Source organism: Lathamus discolor, chromosome 4 (assembly GCF_037157495.1).
Source record: "Lathamus discolor isolate bLatDis1 chromosome 4, bLatDis1.hap1, whole genome shotgun sequence".
In the NCBI taxonomy this organism is placed as follows: Eukaryota; Metazoa; Chordata; class Aves; order Psittaciformes; family Psittacidae; genus Lathamus; species Lathamus discolor.
This window is the reverse complement of record NC_088887.1, coordinates 126,040,060-126,064,782: the sequence shown is the minus strand read 5'-3', so window position 1 is coordinate 126,064,782 and position 24,723 is coordinate 126,040,060. Positions and strand designations below refer to the sequence as shown.

The 24,723-nt window shown below is 50.8% G+C and overlaps 1 protein-coding gene across 2 annotated transcripts in view; it reads left to right on the top strand.

Moving 5' to 3' along the window:
- The window catches only part of GDPD5 (glycerophosphodiester phosphodiesterase domain containing 5), a 176,241-nt gene that overhangs the window by 7,444 nt on the left and 144,074 nt on the right, over positions 1-24,723 (top strand). The window contains exon 1 of one of the 2 annotated variants that reach the window (XM_065678916.1): positions 614-833. The exons of the other annotated variant lie outside the window; for it this stretch is intronic. The gene's annotated coding sequence lies outside the window, so the exon portion shown is untranslated. Of the gene's footprint in view, positions 1-613; positions 834-24,723 lie in introns of those variants that run through there. 2 annotated transcript variants of the gene reach the window in all.

Sequence of the window (24,723 nt, the reverse complement as noted above, 5' to 3'; positions counted from 1 at the left end):
AAGGCAAAGCATGTAACTGAAGCAGCTGGAAGCTGTGAGCATTGTCTGAAGTGGGATCGCAGAATCGGAGTGGTTTGTGTTGGAAGGGAGCTTAAAGCTCATCCGGTTCCAACCCCTGCCACGGTTAAAGCCATTCCCCTTGTCCCAAGCCCCTCTGCAGCTTTCCTGCAGCCCCTTTGGGCACTGGAGCTGCTCTAAGGTCTCCCCTTAAGGAACCTTCTCTCTCCAGTCCTTAAATCCAAGCTTCTTGAGTAATAGTGTGGCTGTAGCGAGTGCTGTATTGGACCCATGAGGCAATCAGTCTGCTCTCTTGGCTTCTTCCCCCAGCTCAGGCGAAACGTTGGCTTTTTCCCTATTTCCATGAACTTTGTATCGTGCCTGCGTGTTGCCTGGAGGGCCGTATCGGGATGACCTGCTGAAGGTCTGGAGTCCGCTCTGCTCCTGGCACAGTTTACGGGCTGGATGTTGGGCTGTCCTTGTCGAGGGGCTGTGGAGCCTTTGAGGGTACATGGGGTGATGAACAGGGAGCCCCTGAGGCCATGAGCTTGGTCAAATGGGGTCAGAAGATGACGTGTCCACTTGTATTTGTGCGCCTTCCCTCCCCAGGCATTACGTGCTTCTCCCTATCTCTGCTGATATTTGCAGCAGTGATAAGGGAGGTTCAGAGCACACAAGTGTGCTCTGCTGCAGATAAAGCTGTGCGCAAGAGCCGTTCCAGCTGGGAGCTCATCAGCACCATTCAAACCGTCAGAAAGCTGGAGAGATGGGGGTGTTTTGGGTCCTTTAGTCCGGAAACATCCACCAGGGAATGGTGCTGGAAGTGCTGCTGCTCCGTAAGTCCCTCTCAAATGTGCTTTTCATCAAGGAAATGGGCAATTTGGGGATTGAGGCTTGTGAACCGGTCAAGCAGGTGTCTGAAAGGCTTCTGTGCTCTATGAGTGTGCATGTAATGAGCTGGGGATGCTTAGAGAAGGTGGTAGTTGGTCTCAGCGTGGATTGAAATTGAGGGATCTGCCTTCTTGCATCTCTCCGGGTTGCTCTTTGCTTGGAGAAAGGGTTCTCAGAGCTTCTATACAGCTATTGAACAGTAGTGCAGGGAGGACAGTTCTCCTCTTCGATGCTCTTTTAGGGCACTGGCTTTTGGAAGGATGGCAAACACAGGGGTTGAAAGAGGTAAAGGGTGCAGTGGTGTAGATCTGGGCCAGGAATCATCTTAATTTGGAAGGGTGTAATTCCCAGCAGCTCCCATGTGTTACCTGAATGCCCTGAGATGAATGGGGGGGGATGCTCCAGTCTGAGTGTGGGCATGTCTTGTCCCCCTCAAATTGGGGCAGCTGACTCCATGCTTATGCAGACATCTCCATCCTCTTGGGATCTGCAACACGGAGCCTTCTCCAGAGGATAGATGGCCACAGCTTGTCTCTGGAAGTGTGACCAGGGTTTATTGTGCTAAACTCCCCAGGAAAGAGATGTGGTGATACCTGCTTCACGGCAGGGTGGTGTGGTCAGAAACTGCCTTTCCTTTTGGTACGAGGAAATGAATGTCCGTGGAATCTCCATGGAATGGAATCTTCAGCCTCTGTAAAGCTCCTTCCCCAGAAGGCATTCAGTGTGGAGGTTGAAACCAGGCAGCCAACAACAAGTCAAGGGACCTGGAAAGGGAAACCTGTTTCTTTGGCTGCTCCCATTAGGAAGTGGAGCCAGGATGGGAAGGGATGTTCCTTGTTTGCTTCCTTGTTGTTATTCATGACTCCTGCCAGAAATGTGCACAAAGTCATGGGAAAAGAGGGTCAAACCCGATGTTCATCTCCTTTGGTCATGGCAGGAAGGTCCCTTTAGGGTTGCTGCCCTCTTGCATGAGTGTCCCCTCTGCTGTGAACAAAGGACAAATTGGTCCTCATTCTTGCCATGTGTATTAGGCCAGGTGATGGCATGGCAGGTGATGGAGGAGGAAGGAGCTGGGACTTGGCAAGAGGGATGCTTGTATAGCACAATATATAGCAGAAACATGCCCACCCTCTGCAAAACCATGCTCCAGGCTTTAGGCTGGTTGAACCAGGGTTGGCATGAGGAGCATCAGCCCTGGTTGTGCTGTAGATAGGCTGAGCTGTTGAAAGAGATTGCTCCCACTCTTGTCAAAAGCCAACACCCATTGCTGTTACGTGCTGCTGTACACAAGGTCACTGTGACCGTCTGGCTCCCAAACTGGGCAGTTGGGTTCACTCTTTCAGCAAACAATTGCTGCTGCTCGGCCATGTAATCAGCTAATAGGATTAAACGCAGCATCCAGTGCTCCGAACTTGGCTTTGGGATAGCAACCTCATCTAAAGAAGCCAGAGTTAAAGTAAGTGGAAATGGGAACTCCTGGGGTTATCCGGTTGCAGTACTTCATGTAGCAAAGCCATCTGACTCCTACCAGAATTGATACCCAAATCGTTATACCCGAATCCACTCCAAATGTTGTGAAGCTGGGGAGAAGGAGCATCTCTTGGTACTGGTTATGGCTCAGACACGTTGTGCTTGAGGCAGTGTCTCCTGGGAAGTTTCTCTTGGTTAGATACTGCAGTCGGGAAACGCAAACCAGCCTTTTGCACTGAGAGAACGTGGTTGCAGTGATTTCCAACCCTCTTTTTACCTCGAGAGCTGTTATTGGGATCCCTGACCCTTTTCATAGTACTTATAAGAAGTTCTCCACTTCAAGTTGGAAGCGAAATGCAGCCATGGTGGGGCCTGGGGTTAGATCTAGGAGGAATGAAAAATGAGCAAGTGCTAGGAGGAAGAGGCAGCAAGAACAGCTTAAATCCTGTTCCATGTGTGCCATCTCCCCTTTAACCTTTCCGTCTCTGGCATCAGCTCTGGGCCTCACCCTCATTTACTTGCCCATGCGTGGTTGTTTTTCCAACCCTTTGTTAGGCTCCAGAAGATGATTGTTTCTAAAGGCTTGTGGAGTCCCAAGAGGGACATCTGGGAGAGAGGAAGAGTTGTCCAAGCGCTGCTGCTCCATGGGAGTGCCCCAGTGCTTGGTCAAGACACTGATGTCGCATCCTCCTTGTACGTGTCCCAGCCACTGTTGCCTTCTGGCTGCTTTTACCTGGCCACCTAAAACTTACTGGTAAGGATAGGCCAAGGGGAATGGCTTGAACCTGCCTGAGGGGAGACTGAGCTGAGCTCTTAGGCAGAAGCTCTTCCCTGTGAGGGTGCTGAGGCGCTGGCACAGGGTGCCCAGAGAAGCTGTGGCTGCCCCATCCCTGGCAGTGCTCAAGGCCAGGTTGGACACAGGGGCTTGGAGCAAGCTGCTCCAGTGGAAGGGGTCCCTGCCCATGGCAGGGGTTGGAGGCAGAGCTTTGAGGTCCCTTTAACCCAGACCGTTCTATGATTGCTGCTCTGTTTCAGCACTGTCTGAAGCTGATGAGGATGATGAAGCTGTTCTGCAGCCAAACTGGCGTTTTTTTCCTGACAGATCCCATAGAGTTTGGACCCATAGAGTTTGGACCCATAGAGTTTGGACCCATAGAGTTTGGACCCATAGAGTTTGGACCCATAGAGTTTGGACCCATAGAGTTTGGACCCATAGAGTTTGGACCCATAGAGTTTGGACCCATAGAGTTTGGACCCATAGAGTTTGGACCCATAGAGTTTGGACCCATAGAGTTTGGACCCATAGAGTTTGGACCCATAGAGTTTGGACCCATAGAGTTTGGACCCATAGAGTTTGGACCCATAGAGTTTGGACCCGAAAGGTATGAGACAAATACTGCCTGAAACACTTGTGGCTGCCAGCATTCCTCAGCCAGCTCTTGGACGGGGGTGTGAATAAAACCCTGTTCTGTCTCATGCACCATCAGGTTTAATGCTTGCTAAATGGCAGAGCTGTGGAGAGAAATCATTGGGCCGAGGTGATGTAGCTGGTATTAAAAGAATAAATACAGCTGGGAATGGCTGAGCTTGGAGGCAAATTAGGCTGTGGCTGTTTGAGTGGGTCTGCGGGGGTTGCTGAGGTGTCTGGATTCCCCAAGGGCTCATTGCCAGGCGGGGCATTGGGGAATTTGGCCCCAGTGCTGATCCCTGGGAATGCCACTTATGACTGGCCACCACCTGCTTTCCATTAACCCATGCTGACTGGGCCTGGTCTGCTTACAGAGTGCTTCATCTGCCTCTTCACCCTGGGTGGGTGGTCTAGAACAGATTCGCACCATGACATGTCCCTTGTTGGCCTTCCCATGATTATCATCCATAATCATTCAACCCTGTCATAGAATGGTTTGGGATGGAAAGGACCTTAAAGCTCATCCAGCTCCAACCCCTGCCACGGGCAGGGACCCCTTCCACTGGAGCAGCTTGCTCCAAGCCCCTGTGTCCAACCTGGCCTTGAGCACTGCCAGGGATGGGGCAGCCACAGCTTCTCTGGGCACCCTGTGCCAGCGCCTCAGCACCCTCACAGGGAAGAGCTTCTGCCTTATCCACAACCTGAACTTCCCCTGTTTCAGTCTGAACCCATCACCCCTTGTCCTGTCACTGCAGTCCCTGATGAAGAGTCCCTCCCCAGCATCCTTGTAGCCCCCTTCAGACACAGGAAGCTGCTCTGAGGTCTCCATGCAGCTTCTCTGCTCCAGGCTCAACAGCCCCAATGTTCTCAGCCTTTCTCCGTACAGGAGCTGCTCCAGCCCCTGCTCATCCTCGTGGCCTCCTCTGGACTTGTTCCAACAGCTCCATGTCCTTTTTATGTTGAGGACACCAGAACTGCACACAGTGCTGCAAGAGGGGTCTCACCAGAGCAGAGCAGAGCATAGGGGCAGGATCACCTCCTTCAGCCATCATTAAGCTGTAGGCAATCAAAGCACTCTCTAACACACACGGGTACCCCACCACCTCTCTTTCCTTGCCTGTCCCTTCTGATGAGTTTGTAGCCATCCGTGGCTGCATTCCGGTAAACTCAGCTTTTCAGGTGCCTGCTCCCAACGGGTGGGAATCTAACTCCAATGGCAAGTTCCCAGTACTTTCAGCAGCTGAACTGATGGGAAGGCAACAGCCCCTCCTGCAGAGCAGAGCTGCAGCTCGCTGTTGGCAGCCCTTCAAATGTGGGTGCCTTTTTGGTTGCAGACGCATGGCACTCAGCCACGCAGCATCCTCTTTTCTCTGTTGGGGTGAGGTGTTTAACCCAAATCTCCCTGAGTATCCGTACCACTGAGCTTGTGAGGAAGCTGAGGTTTAAAGCCTTGTCTTGCAGTCCCTGTCCCCAACTGCACTGTGCAGGTGTGCTTTCCTCTTCCATTAGGCAGGAATGCTCTCCAAGAGCTGACGTGGAGAGCTTGGGGGGTGGTTGAAAAACCCTATAGAAGGATCTGGGTGGCTTCTGTGGGATGGAGGTGACTTGATGGAGGTTCACCTTTGGTGGTGGGCTGGAATGGGTTGATGGCAATGCTTGCATGAAGGTGGTGAGACATGCTTGGGAGGTGGGAAGTGGCTGAGATCATGGAACCAGCTAGGTTGGCAAAGGCCTTTATGATCATCAAGTCCGACCATTACAGTGAGAGAGGGTCTGGAAGATGCTGTGTAGGAGCTTTTGCCTGGCTCCAGCATTTTAGTACGTAGTTTTTGTTCCACTATGATGATAACCTGAGTGTAATGTCACTGTTTCACATGAGCAGCTATACAGATCTGATGGAAAGAATGTAATATGTGGGATGGGACAAGAAAAGGGAATCTGCAATGGGTTTTTTCTCCTTCTCTTTTCTAACAGCTTTTTGCCGGTGCAATAGCCAAATAATGAGCACTTGATTCGTGATTCACACACACCCCAGTGATGGATGGTAACTAGATACCATAAATACCTTCAGCTTTGGACATAACCTGCCCCAAATAGCTGGGAGCTTTAGGGGTGCTCATACTTGGCAAAGGGCTCTGCTCCCTTTATCCCGATCGTGCCAATGGGATGAGTTTACGGAGCATCTTTGGAGTCAGCAGGGTGTAAAGGTGGTAACGGGAAAACCTTCCTGCTGCTGCCACAGTGACACAGGGACTGTTTCATCTCCTCATGGGACGCTCATGGCTTGCAGCTGCAAACCATTAGCCAAGCTTTTCATTCCAAGTGCTTTTTGGTACGGAGGGATTGGACTGGGAATATAACGGAGGTCTTCAACCCCAGCATCTCCCTGCAAAAGCAGCTTGTGATGATGTCGATGGGATAGATGCCTCCTCTACACAGTAACATCAGCTGGGGTGGGAGTAAGTTCCCAGTCGTATGGGTCTGATTCCAGGACTGAGCTATCTTTAGCTGCTTTTCCCCTTGAGAAGCATTTGCACATGGTGCAGAAGTGTCTGGCAGCTGAACCTGTCTCGGTTTCACCCCCACCAGCCTGGTTTAAAGAGACTCTGTGGGTTGCTCCGTGAATAATACGGAAGGAGGGCAGCAGGGAATGTGTTGGCTCCTTGCGTGCAATAGGGAAATGGCATTTTCCCCATGTGGAGGTGGGAATCGGTGGGGGATGTCACCGCATGGGAGGTCTGCTTGGCTCTGGAGGCTCAGCTTTGCACTGGTGCTCAGAGGCGGATCTTAAGGTTGATGCTAAACTGTAAAGCATCATTGTCATGGCGCTTATTCACACGCGTTCCCAGTGGAGGTGGGAGCAGCACGGGGGTTGCTGTGAGCGGTATGACTTGGTTTCTCCCAATGCTGCTGGCAGAAGAGTGGTTTTCAGACTAAACATGGGTCGTTTTAGGACAGCTCCTGAGCTGTGATGGGGTAAAACACAGAACCAAGTGAGAACTGGTTTAATCAGGGGAGAGTCTGAGGCTGTTCTGTGCCCTTACCTTGATCTGTTGCTACTGACCCGAAGGGGCTGTGAACCTGGTGAGTATCCCCATAGCATAATACACAGTGTTGTAAAATACGATGTGATGCTGATGGGTGGGATGAGAATGGGAAGTGAGGGGCTGCTGAGGGAGTATTCAAAGTACGTGGTCCATCTGGAGCAAAAGGGGTAAAGAAAGTAAATCTCTAAGATGCCGTTTTCCAAAGGGCTTCCTTGTGCAGGAACTGATGTGCTGGCACAAGGGACGTTAGTGGGATTTGTCTGCTGTGAGATATGGGGAGCTTTGTTACTCAGACTTGTGGTTTTGAGGCAATATAAGAGCTTGCATTGCTGATACCTCAGCCCTTTTGACAGGGAGTCCTATGGGAAGGGCAAGAAGTTATTCTTGGGGGAGATTCCCAATGGACACAAGAGGGAAATGCTTCCCACTGAGAGCAAGCAGCCACTGGAATAATCTCCCCAGGGAAGTGGTGACTCCCCAGTGCTGGACACTGTTAAGACCGGGCTGCACAGGGTGCTGGGCATCCAGTCTAGGTCATGCTGTGCCTGGAAAGGTTGGACTGGATGATGTTTGAGGTCCATTCCAACCTGGGTTTCCATGATTCTATCACTGTATCCTGCGTCTGATGCTGCACAGCTCACAAACCAAAGCCATTTGATGGGACACTGGTTACCTAAATGGGGTGGCTGCTGAAAACATGGTTACAGATGTCAGTGGTTATTCTGGCTTGAAAGAATCGAGTGTACAACACAACTTCCCATGCAGTGTTTGCCCGGTCGAGTGGGGCTGAGGAAGATATTGGTGACCATTCCAGTCTTGGTGGCCCTGTTCCTTCCCATTGGCTGTAATGGGGACAGCATCAAGCTGCATCCAAGCTGTCACTTGGTGCAATCTCTCTGCAGTCAGTCACTGGCCTCCTGGTGCTACTTTTGGCAGTGGGGTAACTTGGCTCCACAGCCTTTATTCAGCATGAACAGATTTGTCACCCAGGAGCTTAATCACTCGTAATTACAGTGTTGAATATCACTTTCCTGATTTCCTGCAGGCCTGCTTGCTTGATGTTTGGCTTTCCATCCTCCTCCAGCTCGCTAATGCAGCCTCTCTGCTTTGAAGACTACTGATAGTGCTCTAGTCTTTCTAATAGCACTTGCTGGGTGAAAGGATCAATGCTGCTGTGGCTTTTGCTCTCCCACCCTGGATGTTAGCTATGGATGGTTGAATTTCCCTCTTTATTCCAGGTGTTTAAGACTCTTACTTAGTGTTGAGACCCTTAGTGACATGGGTTAGTGATGGACTTGGCAGTCCTGGGGTAATGGTTGGACTTGCTGATCTTAAAGGTCTTTTCCAACCTGACTGGTTCTGTGGTGCTATGGATCACATCGGACTTGCTGCATGGGTCTGAGCACCTAAATAGCACAAAGATACTGCTTTGCACCCAGCTCAGAATAAACCCTGAGCAAATCCAGGCGCTGGTTTTGGTGTCGCTCACCCCCCCTGCTCCTGGTGTGGGAGAGCTGTGCTGCAAGGCAGGGCAGCAGAGTCACGGGTACTGAGCAGAGCGACCTCAGAGGAGTCTTTATTTGAGTGGAAACGGATGGAGTTTGACTTTGTTTTAATGATGAGACTTGGAATAACTCGGTTCCACAGCAGAGGAAGTGCAAAGGTGCAGCGCTGCCGCAGCCTGGATGCTGCCGAGCGGGAATTGAGCTCGGAGGAGGGCCATGCCTGGCATGTACCTTGATTACTTCCACACTTGAGAAGCTTGGCCATCAGGAGAAAGCCGCACATGTCATGTACTGCCTGGGCATCCATGCGGGAATGTGCTAAGCAGGGCATTATAAAGCATCTTAATGGATGTCTACCTGGTGACAGATCCCATAGCTGAAGGCTTCCCTTGGAGAAGGGATGTCGCAACTAGTGTCTGAGTGAGGATCTAAAGGATAAGAGCCTTAAGAGGTCCCCTTTTGCCCTGTCACTTGCTCACTATTCATGCACAGCACTTGGCCAGTTGTCTGTTTGGGGTTGGCTATGGAACTGGTATATTTCATGTGGTCCCTTTGTCTTTTTCCTTCCTGCGTAGTTTGGGCATTCTGCTCACCATGTATTCTGGACCAGGGTGTTCTGGAGTGCTCACACAGTCACTGCGGGCTCTATTTAGCCCCTTTGTACCACTTGCCCTGTAATTTCCAGTCTCTCCCCTTCTTTTCTGTGCTTGATGAACAAAGTTTGCTTTGCAGAAGAATCAGAGCTTGGTTCTTCAGAGCACCATAGCAGCCAGGGCATCCAGCAGTCACTTGGACTCCAGTGGGCTTCAGAGGTCTCAGCTTTGTTCCTGGGTGAAGGATCACAGGGATCTGGGTCATGGTTAGATAGTAGCAGTCCATCCATGTGATTGTATTGTGGCCAGAAAGCTGCCTGTAGCTATTTAATCACAGAACACCAGGTTGGAAAGGACCTTGAGGATCATCTGGTCCAACCTTTCCAGGCACAGCATGACCCAGACTGCATGCCCAGCACCCTGTGCAGCCCAATCTTAACAGTGTCCAACACTGGGGAGTCACCACTTCCACAGGGAGATTCCAGTGGCTGTTTTTTTCTCATTGGGAACCATTTCCCTCTTGTGTCCATTGGGAATCTCCCCAGCAATAACTGGTGCCCATCACCCCTCGGCTTTCCCATGGGACTCCTTGTCAAAAGAGAATCTCCATCTTCTTCATAGCCACCATCCCTGGCAGTGCTCAAGGCCAGGTTGGACACAGGGGCTTGGAGCAAGCTGCTCCAGTGGAAGGGGTCCCTGCCTGGGGCAGGGGTTGGGGCTGGAGGAGATTCTAGCTCCTTTCCCACACAAACCCTTCTGTGATTCTATGAAATGACACCAAGCTGTGTGGTCCGGTTGATGCGCTGGAGGGAAGGGATGCCATCCAGAGGGACCTGGACACGCTTGTGAGGTGGGCTGATGCCAACCTTATGGAGTTCAACCACGACAAGTGCAAGGTCCTACACCTGGGTCGGAGCAATCCCAGGCACAGCTACAGGTTAGGCAGAGAAGAGATTCAGAGCGGCCCTGCGGAGAAGGACTTGGGGGTGCTGGTCGATGAGAAAATGAACATGAGCCGGCTGCAGTGTGCGCTCGCAGCCCAGAAAGCAACCGTATCCTGGGCTGCATCCAAAGGAGCGTGACCAGCAGGGCGAAGGAGGTGATCCTGCCCCTCTGCTCTGCTCTGGTGAGACCTCACCTGGAGCATTGTGTGCAGTTCTGGGGTCCTCAACATAAAAAGGACATGGAACTGCTGGAACAAGTCCAGAGGAGGCCATGAGGATGAGCAGGGGCTGGAGCAGCTCCTGTATGGAGCCAGGCTGAGAACATTGGGGCTGTTGAGCCTGGAGCAGAGAAGCTGCGTGGAGACCTCAGAGCAGCTTCCAGTGTCTGAAGGGGGCCTATAGGGATGCTGGGGAGGGACTCTTCATCAGGGACTGCAGTGACAGGACAAGGGGTGATGGGTTCAGACTGAAACAGGGGAAGTTCAGGTTGGATCTAAGGAGGAAATTCTTTCCTGTGAGGGTGCTGAGGCACTGGAATGGGTTGCCCAGGGAGGTTGTGAGTGCTCCATCCCTGGCAGTGTTCAAGGCCAGGTTGGACAGAGCCTTGGGTGCCATGGTTTAGTGTGAGGTGTCCCTGCCCATGGCAGGGGGTTGGAACTGGATGATCTTAAGGTCCTTTCCAACCCAAACTGTTCTATGAAATAAAGGTGTCACTTGGATATTGCTACCACATGTGGCTGGATCTTAATAGCCCCTTAATATGTTGCAACTATTAACTAGTATTAAACCCAAGTCTCCTGCATCAGCAAGTGTGGGCCGCTCCCAAGCAATAATTAATGCTTAACCCCAGTAATCCTGCTAATGTTTGCCTTTTGCCTTAGAGGAAGGAAATGTGATCCTAATCTTTAGATCAAATGGCATCTGTACTTCCATTGACAAAAGTAAATTTGTAATGTGCTTAATGAAGCCTAGGAAGATGTTGCTGATAATGGGCAGAAAAGATCTGCCTTCATAGAAGTTTTGCCTCCCAAAGTTCTTGTAAGAGTTCCTGTTATGCTTAATAATTGTTTTGTCGTCATTTGAGCTTTCAGTGGAGAAAATACCCTTGGAAAGCAGATGTCAGAGTTGAATTCATAGAATCACAGAATGGTTTGGGCTGGAAAGGACCTTAAGATCATCCAGTTCCAACCCCCTGCCATGGGCAGGGACACCTCACACTAAACCATCCCACCCAAGGCTCTGTCCAACCTGGCCTTGAACACTGCCAGGGATGGAGCACTCATAGCTTCCCTGGGCAACCCATTCCAGTGCCTCAGCACCCTCACAGGAAAGAATTTCCTCCTTATCTCCAACCTGAGCTTCCTCTGTTTCAGTCTGAACCCATTACCCCTTGTCCCATCACTGCAGTCCCTGATGAAGAGTCCCTCCCCAGCATCCTTGCAGCCCCCTTCAGACACTGGAAGCTGCTCTGAGGTCTCCACGCAGCTTCTCTTCTCCAGGCTGAACAGCCCCAATGTTCTCAGCCTGGCTCCATACAGGAGCTTCTTCCCTTGGCATTTGGGTTCAAAGCATTCCCTTTGTACCAGTCTCTGGCTCTGTGGGAGATGCCAGTGAAAAGCTGCAGGGTAAAGAATTGAAGAGTGTTTTGCCTCTATAACCTGAGACCTGGGCAGTGTTTGCATGCGTGGGAGGCTGGTTGCTATAATGGGATTCTTAAATTCCTCTAGGAATTACCCTGCTCACAAAGCTCTAACTTGGAGCAGCGGGTGTTGGAGAGTGGCTTCTCTGGCAGCTCTCTTGCTCCTGGGTTTGGGTTCTGTGTGTGTGCTGCAGGAATAGCTTTTAAATGCAAGTGTCTGTTGGTAACTGGGGTGGAGGTAACTGGATGCTGGAGAGGGACTCTTCATTGGGGACTGTGGTGAAAAGACAAGGGGTGATGGGTTCAAACTGGAACAGGGGAGACTGAGATGAGCTCTTAGGCAGAAGCTCTTGCCTGTGAGGGTGCTGAGGCGCTGGTACAGCGTGCCCGGAGAAGTAATGAATGCTCCATCCCTGGCAGGCTTTAAAGGTTTTCTCCAGCCTTGTTGATTCTGTGATTTGCTCTGGCAAGACACGGGGTGAAAAGGGGGATTATCTAGGTGAAGAAGGTGGTAACGTGGCCGATATCCGGCTGCAAGAACAAGAAGACCAAAGGGAATACGATTGTTTCCTAGCAGGCTTTTGCACTTCCAGTTTTGGGCTGAAGTCTTGGAGAACTACAGAAAACAAAAGGAAGGACTTTCATCTTCATTTAGAGATAAGGTGATTTCGGTTCAGTTGCAGAACATCTTTCCATTGGTAGTGATGTGCAGGGGCACGGTTGTGGGGCCTCTGCAACACTCCAGGTTTTGAGGGCCACTTGGACGAGCCTTATGGATGACTGACAAATTAACCCCCTGTACAGAGGTGGGTGACATCTCTGTGGTCTCCCCAGTATGGTGTTTCAGACGCATCCCTCTCCTTGATGCTGCCAGGACAGCTTAGGTAAGTCCACCCCTCTGGTGACTGCTGGCACCTTCTGCAGGGGAGTTGGAGTCAGATGATCCTTAACATCCAACCTAAAGCATTCTGTGAAGTCTCATGTCCAGAGTGTCTATAGGAACCTGTGAGAAGATATCATTAAGGAAGGACCTCTTATTGCTTCTGTAGCATTGAAACACACAGGGATATTTGTAGGAAAAAGCTTAAAGATAATGGGGCATGTGAATGATAACAGCTTCCTTTGGGAAGAGGTGTAAAGATGTAATGTTTCCAGCACTAAAATAGCGGATGGAGAAGGGTGCTTTGAGGCTTTTGCACCACTTGAGATCATTTAAAGTCCAAGCACACAAGTGCTTTGCCTCTACCAGCCACCATGAGGGGGTGATTTCTTGAACCATCAGTTAAAGGTTGCCCTGAACTGTCATTTGAGAGGGATTAGGAATGATCCAGCATTGTGAAGCTGCACTGCTGGTTGGTGGGGCAGGACAGGGCAGAGAGCTGAGATCCAGCAGTGGGTTATTACACTGTTAGTAGAATCATAGAATAGTTTGGGCTGGAAGAGACCTTCAAAGCTCATCCAGTTCCAACCCCCCTGCAATGAGCATCAATTAGATGAGGTTGCCCAGGGCCACTTGAATGTCTCCAGAGATGGAGCATCCACCGCCTCTCTGGGCAGCCAGTGCCCAGCGTCTTACCAGGAGTAAAGGGCAGGGTTGCTCTGGTGGGATTAGCACTAAGTGCTGTGCACAGAAGGCTGCTTTGAGGTTTCAGATGCTTTGAACTTCTATTTGAAGGAGAAGGTGCGGTAATGGCTTTGCTGAGTGTCAGTAAGCAAAGGAGCCCCAAACGTTATGGTCATTGCGTGGTTGTTATGTGCTAATAGGATTTAATCTGTGCAAAGCTTTTGATGAGAGGGGGGGAAAAAGTACCTCAAAGGACTCACAGGTATTTTGGGAAAGGCTTAAGTGGAATGAAATTCAGTTGTGATTATGTGACAGCAGGGAGTTAACTGAGCTGGAGCAGAGTTTTACCATTGCTAAATAGGATGTGCACAGCCCCGTTTCTCCTGCTGGTGTAGATATCCTTGGGGTCTTCCATGCTGGGAAGAGGGGAGGTCTCAGTGAAATGGGGAATCATACAATCATAGAATAGTTAGGGTCGGAAAGGATCTTAAGATCTCTAGTTCCAGCCCCATGGAATGGCAAGGAATCACAGAATCACAGAATCCCAAGGGTTGGAAGGGACCTCAAAAGATCATCTAGTCCAACCCCCCTGCAAGAGCAGGGTAACCTACAGTACATCACACAGGAGCTTGTCCAGGCGGGCCTTGAATATCTCCAGTGTAGGAGACTCCACAACCCCCCTGGGCAACCCGTTCCAGTGCTCTGTCACTCTTACAGTAAAGAAGTTCTTCCTGATGTTAACGTGGAACTTCCTATGCTCCTCCAGTTTACACCCATTGCCCCTTGTCCTATCACTGGATATCATGTTGGGTGTGCAGGTTTCCCCACTACAGCTCCTGAAAAGCTTGCGGATATCCTGCTACCCCACATTGGGATGGAATTCATGACCCAGCAATGAGCTGCTGCATTTTGCTCCTGTTTCCTCACACTACCAGGGCTCTTGGGAGCTATTGAGCGATGGAGCAAAAGCATGAGCCTGTTGTCCTGCGGCCTGTTTTGCTGGGGGAGGTGGAATAAGGAGCCAGGTTCAAATTGGAGGGGAAGGGGAGCGTGGAAGGTTTCCTTCCTGGGGAAAAGGGCTGGGAATGCAGCTTGGGAAAAATCAAACAAAGCGGCTTCTCTTCCCTCCTGGCTCGGGTGGGGGGATGTCAAGGTGGAGCTGAGCCTTCCCAAAGCCTGTGCTGTGGGGCTTTTCCTTCTTTATTTGAGGGCTGGGGGCTTAGTGTGTATGCTTTTCTGTTCAATCTCTCAAACAATGCTGCTTCCTCTTCCTTGGAGCGATTGTTCCCTGTGCGCCTGACTTCCTTCCTTCCCCTTCCTCTCCATCGTGGGAAGCACTCGCCTGATGATGTATGGGCTCAGCTTTAGTCTTTGGTTTACTTGCCTTTGTCCTGCTCAGTTCCCTCTTTATTGTTGTATAATTGCTGTCTGGGTCCTCATCACGGGATCCACAAAAACAGATGCAGGAGTGATAAATGCGCCATCCCTGCATCCCTGGCAGTGTTCAAGGCTGGATTGGACAGCCTTGGGCAACGTGGTCTAGTGTGAAGCATCCCTGCCCATAGCAAACCTCTGCTTCTGAAGTATATCAATTCCATAACCCATCTGCTATACCAAAACGTGGTAGAATTGCCTTGAATACCAGTGATAGGAAAGATGTGGAGCTGTTGGAGCGAGTCCAGAGGAGGCCATGGAGCTGCTGCGAGGGCTGGAGCAGCTCTGCTCTGGAGCAAGGCTGAGAGAGCTGGGCTGGGGCAGCCTGGACAAGAGAAGGCTCCTGAAGGGGAGACCTGAGAGCAGCTCCAGTGCCTAAAGGGGCTGCAGGGAACCTGGAGAGGGGCTTGGGACAAGGGCCTGTAGGGCCAGGCCAAGGGGAATGGCTTGAACCTGCCCGAGGGGAGACTGAGCTGAGCTCTTAGGCAGAAGCTCTTCCCTGTGAGGGTGCTGAGGCGCTGGCACAGGGTGCCCAGAGAAGCTGTGGCTGCCCCATCCCTGGCAGTGCTCAAGGCCAGGCTGGACACAGGGGCTTGGTGCAGCTTGGTCCAGTTGAAGATGTCCCTGCTTATCACTAGGGTGGTTTGCCCAGATGAGCTTTAGAGCTCCTTTCAACCCAAGCCATTATTTAATAGAATCACAGAATAGTTTGGGTTGGGAAGTGCCTTAAGGCCATCAATGAAGACTGCATTTGTTCTCCAAGAATGTTTCCAAGGAAAAGCTGTCATCAATCAGGCCTTGACAGAGCAGCGTGAGAAGATGCTGATCTGTTCACTGAGACTTCACTGTGGGTGCACTGATTGACTTGAACCTGAGCAATTCAGTGCCATACGCAGAAACAATAAACCCTTGGATATTGCAGGCTGAAGGATGCAAATCACCCCCTGATTATGCAGTTACTTTGCTATGACCTAATTCTTTTTCCAGATATCCCCTAAACTCCATGACACTGCAGATAAGGACTTCCAGGTCCTTTCAGCATTTATCAAAAGAGCTTCCTGCAGGGAGCTGCTGGGATTTTTGATGGGAAGGAAGAGGAAAGGTGGCTGGTGTGACTGTTTCGCGATAGGCTTTGGTTTGCTTGGCTCATGGGCTGAGCTAGGAAAGGCAAACTGGTGGGGTTTGCCCTCTCCTGCGAGATGGAAATCGCATGGGGCTCATTAAGCAACCAGCAGTTCTTGATAATGTGTTTGGAGGGATTATATCATGTTTCAGCAGAGCGGGGCATGCATCCAGGACACATTCATCCGGGTGATAAGGCCAACACCCACTGTAAACATGGTTTTTAACAGTCCGAGCCTGTGTGAAGTGCTCTGATGGGAAGCTTTGAATAGGCAAGAAGCTCAGAGAAGCCCATGGTGGGTATAGAAAGGCAGTGGTAAACTACCTTGTATGTTCCTTAGGTTAGATATAAGGAAGCTCTTCCCTGTGAGGGTGCTGAGGCGCTGGCACAGGGTGCCCAGAGAAGCTGTGGCTGCCCCATCCCTGGCAGTGCTCAAGGCCAGGTTGGACACAGGGGCTTGGAGCAAGCTGCTCCAGTGGAAGGGGGCCCTGCCCATGGCAGGGGTTGGGACTGGATGAGCTTTAAGGTCCCTTCAACCCAAACCATTCTATGGGGTAGTTTTATGGAGAGAGGTGAACCTTAATCCGTTCAGTTGCAGCTTGTATGTGGTGGAATGATGTGGTTTTGTGTTAAAGACATTGGGGTGGTGTTGATCTGTCTTTTTGCATGTATATTTTGGAGCTCGGTGTTGACCTTGTGCAGTTCTTGGCTTTCTTCGTGTTCTCATTCATCGGTTTGCAGAGCAGCAGCAAAACGCTGCAGCTACAAAAGGTCTGGGTGCAGAAAACACCACTTCCAGTAAATGAGAGCCTTGGGGTTGGAATTCATAAGGAAGAAGCAAGTGGCAAGTGAGAGCACATCTGTACTTCCCTGCTGAATATCACTAGTGCAGGGGAGGAGAGGGTGTTGTTTCCCTGGAGTGCAAAGCTGATGAGCATCTGAAAGCCTTCCCCTTAGCAGAGCTGGAGATGAAGTTATCTGGTGGGGTGGGTGAGTATTCCACTGCAGGTGATTTAGTCCAGCTCTGCTGCAGAAACTCATCTTCATGGGACTGGTTACTGCCATAGGTACGGTTTTGGGTAAGGGTTTGGCTTGGAAACCTCAGATTTATGCGTTGACTTGAACTGGGGGTTTCTGTGGTGGAGGTTTGCGCTGCTGGATGCTCTATGGGAGCGTGGTCCTCTAAGGAAGATGCCTCATGCATTAATCATAGAATCACAGAATGGTTTGGGTTGGAAAGGACCTCAAGATCATCCAGTTCCAACCCCCTGCCATGGGCAGGGACACCTCACACTAAACCATCCCACACAAGGCTTCATCCAACCTGGCCTTGAACACTGCCAGGGATGGAGCACTCACAGCCTCCCTGGGCAACCCATTCCAGTGCCTCAGCACCCTCACAGGAAAGAATTTCCTCCTTAGATCCAATCTAAACTTCCCCTGTTTCAGTTTGAACCCGTTACCCCTTGTCCTGTCACTGCAGTCCCTGATGAAGAGTCCCTCCCCAGCATCCCTATAGGCCCCCTTCAGACACTGGAAGCTGCTCTGAGGTCTCCACGCAGCTTCTCTTCTCCAGGCTCAACAGCCCCAACTTCCTCAGCCTGTCTTCATACGGGAGCTGCTCCAGCCCCTGCTCATCCTCGTGGCCTCCTCTGGCCTTGTTCCAGCAGTTCCATGTCCTTTTTATGTTGAGGACACCAGAACTGCACACAATGCTCCAGGTGAGGTCTCACCAGAGCAGAGCAGAGGGGCAGGATCACCTCCTTCCATGAGGCCAGTTCTTCTGGAAGCTGTTAATATCTGGTTTGGATCCTACAGCACATCTCCGTGTTATAACACGTGGTGAGGACTGTGATAGAGCTGTAACAAATAGTCAGCCACATCTGTGAACTTAATCACCAGCTTCTGCTTCCAGTACAGTCCAGAGGGTGAGTCTGGGATGCAGTTATCACTGCAAGGCTCCTACTTTGACACGGAATGTGCAATTCCTGTTTCCTGGCCTCAGTGGCATTACTAATGGCTTGGTTGAATTGTTTCTAGATCGCTTTGGTCTCATGGATGCCCTGACAAAGCCAATGCAGCTAATGAAAAGTGGGGAGGAGTGGGGTGATTACTAATGTAAGAGCCATCAAACCCAACTATGGCAGAGCGGTGGTGTGGTGTATATACATCTAACTGTATTTGTGGAGTCACCAGTTCTAAAGGATTTTGGGGGGGTTGATTTAAAATGATTCTCTTTAACTTCTTTTCTTCACACACGAAAAGAGGGGGATTAGAAATGTCAAGGCACTAACCAAGGCATTGGGCAGTCCTCGTAAGGTGGAACCTCACCTAAACATGACTAGTTTAATATCTTTAGAGAAGCAGATGAAAGGTTATAGGGGTGTAAATATGTTGCCTGGCCCTAATGTGACTTTTTGCATGAGTAGAGGACAGGAGTTGGTGTCCTCAACATAAAAAGGACATGGAGTTGTTGGAGCAAGTGCAGAGGAGGCCACGAGGATGAGCAGGGGCTGGAGCAGCTCCTGTATGGAGCCAGGCTGAGAACATTGGGGCTGTTGAGCCTGGAGAAGAGAAGCTGCGTGGAGACCTCAGAGCAGCTTCCAGTGTCTGAAGGGGGCCTATAGGGATGCTGGGGAGGGACTCTTCGTCAGGGACTGCAGTGACAGGACAAGGGGTAACGGGTTCAAACTGAAACAGGGGAAGTTTAGATTGGATACAAGGAGGAAATTCTTTCCTGTGAGGGTGCTGAGGCACTGGAATGGGTTGCCCAGGGAGGTTGTGAGTGCTCCATCCCTGGCAGTGTTCAAGGCCAGGTTGGATGAAGCCTTGTGTGGGATGGTTTAGTGTGAGGTGTCCCTGCCCATGGCAGGGGGGTTGGAACTGGATGATCTTGAGGTCCTTTCCAACCCAAACCCTTCTATGATTCTATTTTAAGAGACTGGACTTATCCAGGCCATAAAGAGGAGTGTAAATACTCCTGCATGAACTGTAGTAGTTTCCCATCCCTGATCCTGTTCTTTTTCATGCCCCAGGTCGTGGCCAAGCTCAGTACCAAGCATCCTGGATTTTAGGGATGTGAGGAGATTTTGCTTGTGGGAGACATCGATGGATGGACGCTGCATGGGGCAGGCTGTAGGGAGGCGAGAGCATCTCTAGGTGTTTCTGGGCCCATGGGAGTGGAAATCATCTCCTAACAGATGTTTTGCCCGCAAAATATTGGGTTAAATGCATGTTGTAGAAGTACTGCAGACTAAATCTAACGCTTGCTCTAGCCAAGGTATTTCTTCCTGTCTTATTTCCCCTTTGGGTGCTTGCCTAACTGGCCACGGGTACCATGAGGTGCAGGTGACTTCCATCCTGCATGCCCAGGAATTGAGGTTGCTGTGTCGTGAAGAGTTGGAACCAATGCAGATTCTGCCTCTGGCCTCTCCTGTGAGCTGTTAATGAGGCATCTGGTTTTGTTCCTATTTATTTAAAGAATAAAGGGGAAAGAAAGACCTTTTTGTACCCTTCTCAAAGCACGTGGGGATTAGGAACTGCAAGTAACCCTCTGAAACGATTATCGACTGGGAATTGCTTGGAAATGATGCTGTTTGCTGACTTGACAGATAGGCCCCTGAAACAGTGCAGTCTAAGCTGTACCTAAGGATCTGTCCTTGCTATGTCACAGTCACTGCGAGGCTTTACCTGCCTCTGCAGTGGTCGAAAGCCAGATGTATTTTTAGACAGTGTTTAAATAGACGTTGTCAGAGCTGTTTAGTGCTGTCTCATGGGGACAAGAGTGGTTGCCCAGAGGACTTTGCTATTGTACCGAGAGCTCATTTGGGCACTGTGGGAAGCACAGAGAGGATGCTGATGCAATGGGAACTGGGACTGTGGTGGCTGCAGCACCTAACATGTTAATCTTGATGGTGCTGTTGGGTTGTTCTTTGGTTCCTTATCACTGCTTTTAATTAAATAAAGGACATGGAGCTGTTGGAGCGAGGCCAGAGGAGGCCATGGAGATGCTGCGAGGGCTGGAGCAGCTCTGCTCTGGAGCCAGGCTGAGAGAGCTGGGCAGGGGCAGCCTGGACAAGAGAAGGCTCCTGAAGGGGAGACCTGAGAGCAGCTCCAGTGCCTAAAGGGGCTGCAGGGAAGCTGGAGAGGGGCTTGGGACAAGGGCCTGTAGGGCCAGGCCAAGGGGAATGGCTTGAACCTGCCCGAGGGGAGACTGAGCTGAGCTCTTAGGCAGAAGCTCTTCCCTGTGAGGGTGCTGAGGCGCTGGCACAGGGTGCCCAGAGAAGCTGTGGCTGCCCCATCCCTGGCAGTGCTCAAGGCCAGGTTGGACACAGGGGCTTGGAGCAAGCTGCTCCAGTGGAAGGGGTCCCTGCCTGTGGCAGGGGTTGGGACTGGAGGAGCTTTGAGGTCCCTTCAACCCAAACCAGGCTGGGATTCTAGGAGATAAATTGCATAGTGAGGAGCTATGCAGGTGCTTGGTTCTGAACTAGAGAGCCTCACTGGTTCTTGCACTGACCTGGTGCTGGCCAAGCTGGAGTGTCCGGGGCTCAAGACACCTCTTGTCTCACTTACTCTTGGAGGTGGGCTGAGATCTCCCTCCTCTTAGGAGGTGATTACATGATGTTTATGGCATCCCTTGCTGGAGGTGGATGGCAGAAGTTGGGGGAGAAGTCCTATGGAGATCACCTTGGGCTCTCTTCTAAGCCCTGCACGTACAGCTCTGCTTGTGTGCAAGGAGCAGCCTCACTGCCTCACCCAGAAGTGTCCAGCCAGTGTCCAAGACAAGCTCCTGTGTCATCTGCAGTGGTCCTCGGATGGCTGGAGCCTGGTTTGAATCAGCAGTGCTCCATGGATACAGCTGTAATAGTGCTGTTGTTCTGAAGTGCTGAGCCGCTTCCTTCCTTCCCAGTTCCTCAAAAGAAAACAAGGCAGTTGCTGTAGGCACCAGATACGCTGCTGACTCCGCACGAGTTGTTTGCTCTTCTGTATCCTTTCTTTATTCCTTAGCTCAGTTGTCCCTGGAGTTTGGGCCCTAGGGAAGGTCGTTTTGGAAAGCCTTCAATGCAAAGTACATCCAGTTCAACGCAAAACACATCCAGAGGTATAGAAAAGAGCAGAGGAACAGAGTCTATGATGCTAATATCAGATTCCCAGCCTCCCTGCTTGTTGCTTGGATACCTCTTGCAGTAGTTGTATTAAACTTATATTCCTGTTTAAATACAGCTGGTTTATTCATTGATTACAACCGGTCTTGGTGGAATTTGCTCTTAAAAGTATCTCCCTTGAAAGTCTATAAACTTGGTCTCCCCTTGTTGTGCTTTAAGCCTAGCTGGTAACTCAGACACCTCAGTATCCTATTGTAGAATCATTTAGGTTGGACAAGCCCATCGAGATCTATGGTAAGGAGTTTTGCAGGTGAGCGGTTTGGTGATGATCACTTCATGTTCGACCTGCCACTCTTGGTAGAACCATGTTGTGAAGAGCTCTGGAGGCTTTTTGAGTCGTAGGGCGAGCTTTGGACTGTTACATCTGTGTTTTGGTCCCCAGGTGGACCATGTGCAAAGGCACCAGCCATAGATTTGTGCTGCTATGGATGCAGCTATGGATGACCTTTGTGTCATGGCATGGAATCATGGAATGGTTTGAGTTGAAAAGGACCTTAAAAGCTCCTCCAGCTCCAACCCCTGCCACGGGCAGGGACCCTTTCCACTGGAGCAGCTTGCTCCAAGCCCCTGTGTCCAACCTGGCCTTGAGCACTGCCAGGGATGGGGCAGCCACAGCTTCTCTGGGCACCCTGTGTCAGTGCCTCAGCACCCTCACAGGGAAGAGCTTCTGCTTTATCTCCAAGCTGACCCCCCCTTGTTAAAGTTTGAACCCATAACCCCCGTCCCTTGGGATAGGGACTGTGTATGGCATGGATGTGGCTGGTGCGTGCTGCTGCTGCAAGCCTGGCTTCAACTGCCGTTCAGCCTGACCTTGCTTGTCTGAATCACCCCATTTAATCCCTTTACTTATTCAAAGCGGTGTCAACAGCCAGTGTCTGAGCAGAGATTAGCAGCGGATGAACGAGTCTGCCTGCAAAAGCAGGGAGAGGAAATGGAAGGCTTTCCAGAGCTAAAACTTACCCCCAAGTTCTTGCTTTGAGCTTTGTGTCTGTACCAGCTACTGAGGAGAGCTGCCTCAAGGGATATCTAATACAAGGACTCCTTCATCCCTAAGTAAATCACTTCGCTTCACTGCTGGCCCCTCTTGCTGGGGCAGACTGGGTGCCTTTGAGGTGACAGCTATGGGGTGGCCGGGCTGTGTGTGCTGCTCCTGCTGATCCAAGCTAATGCTCTGTTTGTAGAGTCGAGCCTGGCTTGCTAATAATAGGCAGCTTTGTGGGAGATAAAGCACTAGACTGACCTTATCTGTGCCCATCGCGTTTGGCCTGAGGGGTGCTTGTTATAGCTTGTGTTTCAGCCTGTGGTGCCTGTGTGTGGAATAAGGAGGGGAAATAAAGGTTTTAAACTATAGGAGGAACATTTGGAAGCAAAGGGATGCTTAGGGATGCTTAGGGATGCTTAAGGGTGGGTATGGCATAGCTGGAAGCACCACTGAAATGCCATGGTGGTTTGTGCTGGCCCAAGTCCTGTCCGCCTTGGGACTTTCTTACCCCTTTGGGATAGATGATGGTGATGTGACTTGTACTTGATTCTGTGCCTCACACTGGGACCTCAATGGAGAAATGAATCTCTGCTTCGGGGCTGTGTTAGCCAAAATGGATGGTAACAAACCTCCTTGTCTTTTAGGTTGCTCTGCACCAGAGGCTGCACTGTAGAGTCCTGTTCATTTTAAGCAGAAACAAGCTGCTGGTCCTGTGTGGTCTGCGTTGATCCCTGTGGGATGAGGAGCTCCTGTGTTGTACAGATGAATGGGTAGAGGGCCAGAAACTGTTTTGTTGTGCAGAATGAGATGGTTTAGCCTCTGTACTGCACACTAAACCCTGATGCTTGTAAGCACCATGCGTAGGCAGCACTTTGCTCCCTTCATGGGGAAGAGCTGATGCTCAGCATCCAACACTATGTATTTAAAAGGGAATACCCAAATGAGAGGCTGGTGTTGACTTCTCGTTAACACCAGCTCTCTGCACCTGAGGTCATCTGCTCTTCTAAGTACTTCCAGTGCTCCATGTGCTCACTTTGCTCCATGTGTTCTTTCAGTGCTTGTGCCTTCCGGGTATGAATTTAGCACGAAATGGTGCTTTTTAGAGGGTTCAAAAGCTGCCTATGGAAATACTAGGGAGAAAGCTAAGGTGATGGCAGGCTTTGAGAGATGGGAGAGTGTTTGCATCTGCTTTTCCTTTGGTGGAAAGGATCTGAATGTGTTCGTAAAGCTGTGTGTTGGTTTTATTAACAAATAGAGTCGGACATCTCCTGTGCTGGTGGGATCTTGCGCGTCTGCTTTCCTAGGTGTTTGGAGAAATAAAATGGGAGGATTACTGCAAGGAAAAAGGAAAATGTTGAATATTCATCAGGAATAAGGGCTTTATTCCCTGGTGCACCCGCCTTTCTGTTATCTTGTTCTGCCTCTGCTTGTTCTTGGAGCAGCAGAAGGTCACAAGGATGTGTATCAAGATGCCAGCCGTCATGTGTCTTGGTTGCATAGTGGCAGTCCTCGTAGGCTGGTGCCTTGAGGAGTCCTTTATTGCTACATGCTGCTGTGACAGCAGTGGTGCCTTTGTGGCAAAGGGATTTTCGGATGTGTTTAAGGATCTCGTTGCGGTGCTTATCATGAGTGAAGTGGCTTCTGTGGATGCTCTAGACAGGTTTTGGTCCAGGGATACCTTGGAAAGTACTGGTATGTACACCTCAATGTGTTTCCTGGATGCTTGGGCTGACGTGATGCTTTAATCGTGGAATCCCAGCCTGGTTTGGGTTGAAGGGACCTCAAAGCTCATCCAGGTCCAACCCCTGCCCCGGGCAGGGACCCCTTCCACTGGAGCAGCTTGCTCCAAGCCCCTGTGTCCAACCTGGCCTTGAGCACTGCCAGGGATGGGGCAGCCACAGCTTCTCTGGGCACCCTGTGCCAGCGCCTCAGCACCCTCACAGGGAAGAGCTTCTGCCTTATCTCCAACCTGAACTTCCCCTCTTTCAGTCTGAACCCATCACCCCTTGTCCTGTCACTGCAGTCCCTGATGAAGAGTCCCTCCCCAGCATCCTTGTAGCCCCCTTCAGACACTGGAAGCTGCTCTGAGGTCTCCACGCAGCTTCTCTGCTCCAGGCTCAACAGCCCCAATGTTCTCAGCCTGGCTCCATACAGGAGCTGCTCCAGCCCCTGAGCATCCTCATGGCCTCCTCTGGACTTGCTCCAACAGCTCCATGTCCTTTTTATGTTGGGGACCCCAGAACTGCACACAGTGCTGCAAGTGGGGTCTCACAAGAGCAGAGCAGAGGGACAATCCTGGTCTATTACTTGTCATGGAAGTGCTGGGAGCTGTTAGCATCTAAGACTTGTTTTTACCCTGTGAATGGAAAACTGGGGCTGGACATAGAGAGGTGTCACAGTTGATGTCCGCAGACTGGGAAGAGGATGGTATGAAGGGACTACAGTGGCTTCGGAAGAGGCAGCCCACGTGTGTACCCACGTTGTAGGGCTGCCTGGCTCCCCAGAGCACCTCCTGAGCTGCCAATGCCTGACGTCAAGTCAGGGGTCAGGCGAGGGCACTGTTTACATCCTGTGATTAACATCTGTGCAGTTAATTACCGGCGCTGCCAGACCTGGAGACGCTGGATGTGCTTGGATCCCTGTCCCAGGGATGGCAGGAGGCTAAGAACAAGGATGTGTTGACTTGGGCTGTCTGTGCTAATGCCTCCTCCTCCTCCCCCCTTTCCAGCATATGTTTGCAGTGTATAAATCAACCTCTTTATAAATCAGTGCTTTGACTTTAATTTCTTCCTCCTCTTTGGCCCCTTGGAAAATGAGGTTTCTGCAACGCTGTGGCTTTTCTTTATAGTATATGGACCTGGGAGGCAGATTACGGCAGATTTAGAGGTAGAGCCTTGAACACAGCATCTCTGTGCAAGCCGGTGCTTGGTGGGACATCAGAGCTGCTCACAGGAAGCCAAG